This window comes from Mesoplodon mirus, assembly GCF_964341445.2.
Source record: "Mesoplodon mirus genome assembly, chromosome: 16".
In the NCBI taxonomy this organism is placed as follows: Eukaryota; Metazoa; Chordata; class Mammalia; order Artiodactyla; family Ziphiidae; genus Mesoplodon; species Mesoplodon mirus.
Window position 1 is genome coordinate 41,296,080 of NC_138992.1, and position 6,879 is coordinate 41,302,958.

At 36.4% G+C, this 6,879-nt stretch overlaps 1 pseudogene across 1 annotated transcript; it reads left to right on the top strand.

Annotated features, from left to right (window-relative positions):
* The first annotated feature begins 2,281 nt into the window (after nucleotides 1-2,281).
* Nucleotides 2,282-3,024, top strand: LOC309791708 (brain acid soluble protein 1-like; annotated as a pseudogene). Its single transcript has one exon. The product of its transcript is annotated as a brain acid soluble protein 1-like (transcript).
* Nucleotides 3,025-6,879: the final 3,855 nt, after the last annotated feature.

The window sequence follows — 6,879 nt, forward strand, 5'->3', positions numbered from 1 at the left end:
TTGTTAAGGTCTTTGGCCCATTTTTTAACCTGGTTGTTTTCTTATTGTTGAGTTTTAAGAGTTCTTTGTATATTTTCATTAACAAAATATTTGGTCAACCATCCTTTGTCAGTTCTATTTTTTGCAAATATTTTCTCCCAATCTTTGGCTTGTCTTCCAATTCTTTTGAATTGTCTTTTGCAGAGAAGAAGTTTTTAATTTTAATAAAGCCCAGTATGTCAACTATTTCTTTCATGGATCATGCATTTGGTGTTACATCAAAAAAGGCATCACCATAGTCAAGGTCATCTAGGTTTTCTCTTATGATATTTTCTAGGAGTTTCATAGTTTGCATTTTACATTTTGACCTATGATACATTTAGAGTTAAGTTTTGGAAAGAGAGATCTGTGTCTAGATTCTTTTTTTCTTTGTTTGTTTTTTTGCATGTGAATCTCTCGTTGTTCCAGCACTATTTATTTCTTAAGCAGATTATTTTTGCTCCATTATATTATCTTTTCTCCTTAGTCAAAGATCAGTTGACTATATTTACGGGGGTCTCTTTCTGGACTCTCTATTCTGTTCCATTGATCTATTTGTGAATTATTTTTGTCAGTACCTCACTGTCTTCATTACTATAGCTTTATAATGTCTTCAGTATCATGTTGGTTATTCTGGGTATTTTGCCTCTTCCCATAAACTTTAGAATCAGTTTGTCAATAACCATAAAATAACTTGCTGGGATTTTGAATGAGATTGCCTTGAATCTGTAGATTAAGTTGTGAAGAACTGATGTTTTGATACCATTGAATTCTCCTATCAATGAACGTGAAATATCTCTCCATTTACTTTGGTTCTTTGATTTTGTTCATTAGAGTTTTGTAGTTTTCCTTGTATAAATCTTGAACATATCTTGTTAGATTTATACCTAAGTATTTCATTTTTGGGGATGTTGATGTAAAGGATATTGTGTTTTTAATTTTAAATTCCACTTGTTCATTGTTGGTTTATAGGAAAGCAATTGACTTTTGTATATTAATGTTGTATCCTGCAACCTTGCTGTAATTGCTTATTAGTTGCAGAAGTTTATTATTTTTTTTGATTCTTTGAGATTTTCTACATAGACAATCATGTCATTTGTGAACAAAGACAGTTTTATGTCTTTCTTCCCAATCTATGTACCTTTCATTTAATTTTCTTGTCTTATTACATTAACAACGATTGCCAGTACCACTTTGAAAAGGACTGGTGAGCATTTTGTTATAGTTTCAACAATATCTTCTTAAGATCTTTTTCACAATATTGTCCTGTCATTTTAAAAAATATCTTCTGACATTCTCCATTTCTAACTTAAATTGATTATTTGTGACTTTTCTCTTTTTTTCTTGATCTGTGCCTTGGAGAGGTTTCTCAAATGTATTGCTTCTTATAATGAAACGACTTTTGGTCTTGTCAATCCTGTCTATTTTATGTATGTTTTCTGTTATATCAGTTTCTATTTTTATCTTTCAGTTTCTTTTATTTTATTTAGGTTTATTTCACTGTTCTATTGCTAACTTCATGAGACAGATGTTTAGCTTTTTGATTTCATCTTTTCTTCTTTTGTAATGAATACCCTGCATTTCCCTCTGAGAATGGGCCTAGCTGCATTCCACAATATTTTGATTATCATAAATTAGTCAAATAATAAGTATACTTATTAATTCATATATATATGGAGATTTTCTAGGTTTTTTTTGTTAGTGATTTTAAGTTTAATAGAATTGTAGTTATAGAACATGTTTTGATCATTAAAATCCTTTGAAATTTGTTGAGTTTCCTTGATGACTTAGCATATGGTCAATTTTTAACAATGCATAGTGTGTGTGTGAAAAGAATGGGTATTCTGCAGTTTTTGGGTACTGTTTTCTATAAGTCAATTAGTTTAAGTCTATTAATCATACTGTTCAGATCTTCCAAATGTTTACTGATCTTTCTTCTACTTCTATCATTTACTGAGAAAATTGTGATTGTGTTTTCTACTATGATTATTGGCTTTTCTATTTCTCCTTGTAGTTCTATATTTTATTTCTATATTTTGAGATTGTGATATTAGGTAAACACAAATTAAGAAAGGATTAAAATGGTTGACCCTTTCTTATGTTTCCCTCTTTGTCTCTAGTTATGTGTTTTATCTATTTTGATACTAGTATAGTTTAATTAGCTTTTTTGTATTAAACAATCATTAAGATTGCAAGTGTGGGTGGCAGTAGTGTCTGTGGTGACCATGGCTGTGGCAGCACTCCAACTCACTCCTAGGTCCAGTCTCCACCATAGAGCCAGGGAGAGAGCCTCCGCCAGTGTCCCAGGGCAGCACAGGAACCCAGACCTGAACTCCAAGATGGGAGGCAAGTTGAGCAAGATGAAGGGGTACAATGTGCATGATGAGAGGGCCAAGGACAAAGACAAGAAGGCCAAAGGTGCTGGGACAGAAGAGGAAGAAAACCCGAAGCACAATGAGACCCAGGGTGCTGCAGAGACCCCAGACGTGAAGGAGGACAAGGAGGAGAAGCTGGAGAAGGTTGCCTAGGATGCTGCCAACAAGCCTGAAGACAAGGAAGGTGAGAAAGACAAAGAGGCGGCCAAGGAAGACACTCTGAAGGCAGAGCCGGAGCAGACGGAGGGAGCTGAGAGGAAGCCAGAGCCCCCAAAGGATGCTGAGCAGGAACTGGCAGCTGCCTCCGGCCAGCTGGAGGTGGCAATGCCCCCAAAGCTTCAGAGACCTAGGCTGCGGAGCCCTTGGCCCCCACCAAGGATGACAAGAGCAAGAAGGGAGAGGAACCCACAAAGCCTCAGGCTCATGCAGCTCTTGCCGCACAGGAGACAAAAAGTGACGGGGCCCCATCTTCATACTCAAAAGCCGGCAACACTGAGGCTGCCCCATCCTCCACGGAGAACCTGGCAGCTACGGAAGCACCCAGTTCCATGCCCAAGGCCAAGCCCCCGCAGCCCCCACAGACGAGGTCAAACCTGCCGAGACCCCGGCAGCTAATTCTGATCAAACCTGAAATGAAGAATACTGCTTAACAACAACCTGTCTCTCTGTCTCTTTCTCTGTCTTTCTGTCTCTCTGTCTCTCTCCTATACTAACTTGTTTCAAATTGGAAGTAATGGTATGTATTGCCCAAGAACAAGCATGTGGTCCTATCAAGGGAGGGAGGGTGTTGGGAGAATCCAAATAGTATTTTTGTGGGTAAATACCTAATATATTTTCAGTCAACTCTACCAATCAGTCCTGGATTTTAAAGATCAATGTCTGAAGGTACAGTACATCTTTTGTACCTGAACTGCTGTTACATGCACTCTGCCACTAAGATCAGAACACCTTGTCTTCTGCAAGGGGAGTTGGGAGTGATGCGTTTAATTCTGCCTGCAGGGCCTGTGCTGAGGCAATCGGATGTTCATGAAGGCAGCATTTTCTGTTTTCTTTTTCATTTACAGCTTTTCTTATTTTGAAATTTTTTTAATGTTGTGGATGAATGCCAACTTTCAGACAGCCTGCTTAGCCTGTTCACATGTATCTTGATGCCAATACTCCATTCTTCCTCCCCAGGTCTTTTTGGGAGTAACAAACATTCTTTCATCCTACTTAGCCTCCCTAGATTTCTCATGACCAGTTAATGTATGTCCATGGCTGGGTGCACCTGTAGTTCTGTTTACTGGTCAGTGGAAATGAAAAAAAAACTGCATTCATCACAGTTCCAGTTTTCTCTTCCATCCGGTGTCACAACTCCAGCACACCACTCATTAGAAAATGGAAAAAAATTAAAAAAACAAAAAAAATATACAACGGATGTATTGAAATTATATGTAATTGTGTAAATGGTGCAACAGTAATAAAGATAAACCATTAAAATAAAAAGATTGTAAGTTGTATCTTTTCCACCCTTTAATTTTCAACTTTTTGTTCCTTATTTTGAGATGTATTATTTATAATCAGCAAACAGTAAATTTTACAAGTTCAATATGACCACTTTTGTCTTTTAATAGGAGCATATAATTACTGATATTTTGGGTTTAAATCTCCTATTTTATATTCATCTTCAATTAACCTAACCTTCTTTATGCTGTTTTCCTTCTTTCTTGCCTTATTTTTTTGGTAGATTTTTCTTAATATCTTATCTTTGCCCTCCTCCCCCCAATCAACATCAGCTTGGTAGCTATACAATTACTATTCTTTCAGTGGTTATCTTGAATAATACAAGATGCATCTTTAAATTATCCAAAACTAATATTGCCTGATTCTTTTATCCATTTTCTTGACATTATAATGATCTTGAAATACTTTAACTCCATTTACTACCCTCTCAAGTTTTGTGCTTTTTTTTTTGTCTTGTATCTTAATTCTAAGCACTGCCTCTTTGACTTTCTGTGTTTCATGTTTACTATTTTCTTCTTACCTTACTTTCAAAAACAGAAAAAATCTTATCTTTACAGAACTTATATTGCTATTGGGGGGACAGTCAAAGTAAAAATAAATAACAAAACATAGTATATCAGATGATGATAAGTATTTCAGAGAAAAACAAAGCAGGGAAGGATGATATGAAATGTTGGGAAGCATGGTTGCAACTTTAAATGAGGGTGATCAGGGAAGACCTTGAGGTTTGAGCAAAGATCTACAAGAGTTAAGAAATCTAGGAAGAAATCTATAGACGAGCATTTGTAGACACGGTATTTTCTATTTGTAAATGGAAACGCTCTGAGGTAGAATTGTACCTAACATCTTCCAATATCAGCTAGGAGGCTGGGATGGCTGGAGTTAAATGAGTGTGAGAGTAGAAGTGATGATATCAGAAGGGTAATGAGGTTTTTATGAAGAGGTAACAAGGTGGGAGTCAAGTGATTTAACTAGGGCTTTGGTAGAAGGATTTTTGGCTTTTATTATGATATAAAACCCAATTTAAGAGAAACAATGGTAGTTGAATGCAAAATACAACTGTTTTTAGCTTACATTTTTAGAGGGCTTATTATACACCAGGCACTGTTTTAAGTTCCTTATGTGCAGGATTTTATTTCATAGTGTATAAGAAGAATGTAGATTTCACACAGGTTAATTAACTTACCCAAGCTCACAGCTTGTATGCAACAAAGCTAGGAGTCACGTCCATGTGGTCTCTTTATTGTAATTCTACATTTCTCTGAATTGTAATTTAATGACAGAATATTTACCAGTCATCTGGAGAGATCTAACTCTGAACTCTATCGATGAGCTTTTCTGCTTCCTCTTCTTTCAGTGCACATAGCGTCAGCAAATGATCCCAACCCAAGATACTCAGTTGGTTTACCATGTGGATTATTTACTTGTTCTACGTTTTACTGACACATGCTACACACCTAATTCTGGGCCATTTTTTCAGAAATGCCTAACGCCAGCCCACAAGGATGGAGAAAGTTACCATAAATGGATACATCCAAACTAAACAGCATTACTGAAAAAAAAATTGTGTCTCATAGAGGACATTGTTATATGAGTTATTTTAACCTACTATAAGATCTTTCACCTATATCTGAGTGACCAGTTATGTTCTTTTTACACTTTTTATAATATAAAATACAAATTAAATGAATAGACTGTGCAAGAAAAACCTGTACTTGACATAATCCCATGTTACATTTGTAATGTCACAAGTGAGTAGTATATGCATTCTTTAGTCTATCACCTTTATCTTCATACCTGATTAGCCCTCCTCAGAAGGAGGGATGCTGGCTAACCCAACCCCTGTGGTACAATCAGGAGGTTGTGCAATTCATTATGTTTTATACACAATTTGGCTAGAAAGCTGAAGATTTATTGATGCAATGTAAAATATTAGCTGGCAGGTAAAAATAGGCCTGTTAATGAATGTGATTAGAACAGCAGCTGGAATGAATTGTAGTGTTTGCAACATCAATGGAATTAATAGACCTTAAAATATTCAGGGAATCAATTAAAAGTCTTCTTTGGGATTCAAAAAATGTGTGTTCATGTGCTTAACTTTAAAATGAGCACCGGGAGAAGAAATGGCCAAACCTTCTGTCAGAAAAGTGTTTAAAGATTCCACAGGCGTCTGACTGTTTCTGGGTCCAACCAGCTTCTGAAGGAAGCCCTCGTGGGCTGAGCGGCAGGCAGCTTGGAACACAGGCTCCAGACTGTGCTTCCAAAAATTAAACAAGAGAAGCATGTGAGAGCAATTGAAATGGGTGTCCTGGCCACACTCCCTGAGGTTCTGCAACCTCATTAACCTTTGAGAAGAGCACAGCTTCCTATGAGGATGAAAGAATAAAAGAAGATGATAGTTTCTTAAGCGTGTTCTTCTCTAATGGTCACCCCAAAGACCTTGAAAAGTTCCAAGACAGAAGTTTTGGGCTGAAGAGTCTTGTATAAAAGTCCTTGGGAGGAATTAATTGGACATGTACAAGCAATGGAACATAGATATTATCTAGCATTCCCAAAACTAGATTAATTAACACCCATTCTCCCAACTAACAAACAAATTAAATAGGCTTTTTAAAGCTATGCCTTTATGCCTTTGCTTCCAGGGAAGAGGCAAAGAAAGCACCCATTGTCCTCATAATTGTTCTACAATGCAAAGTTGGAAGTTTCTCTTTAAATTAATATAAAGTAGAAGCATAAGCTAATAAAGTGGGGGAAATTATTTTGTTTAGACTATGATTGTCTAAAACCATATTTTAATTTTGGGGTTATATTCATGCCTTATTGCATGGCTAAGTTCAAAACATATCTACTTGTTTGCAGGTTAACTACCTCCTACACGATATCTTTTTCTTTCAATTCCCCTCATAGACTTTATTTATTAAATTTTTCGTTTTTTTTGGCTGCACTGTGGGGCTTGTGGGATCTTAGTTTCCCAACCAGGGAT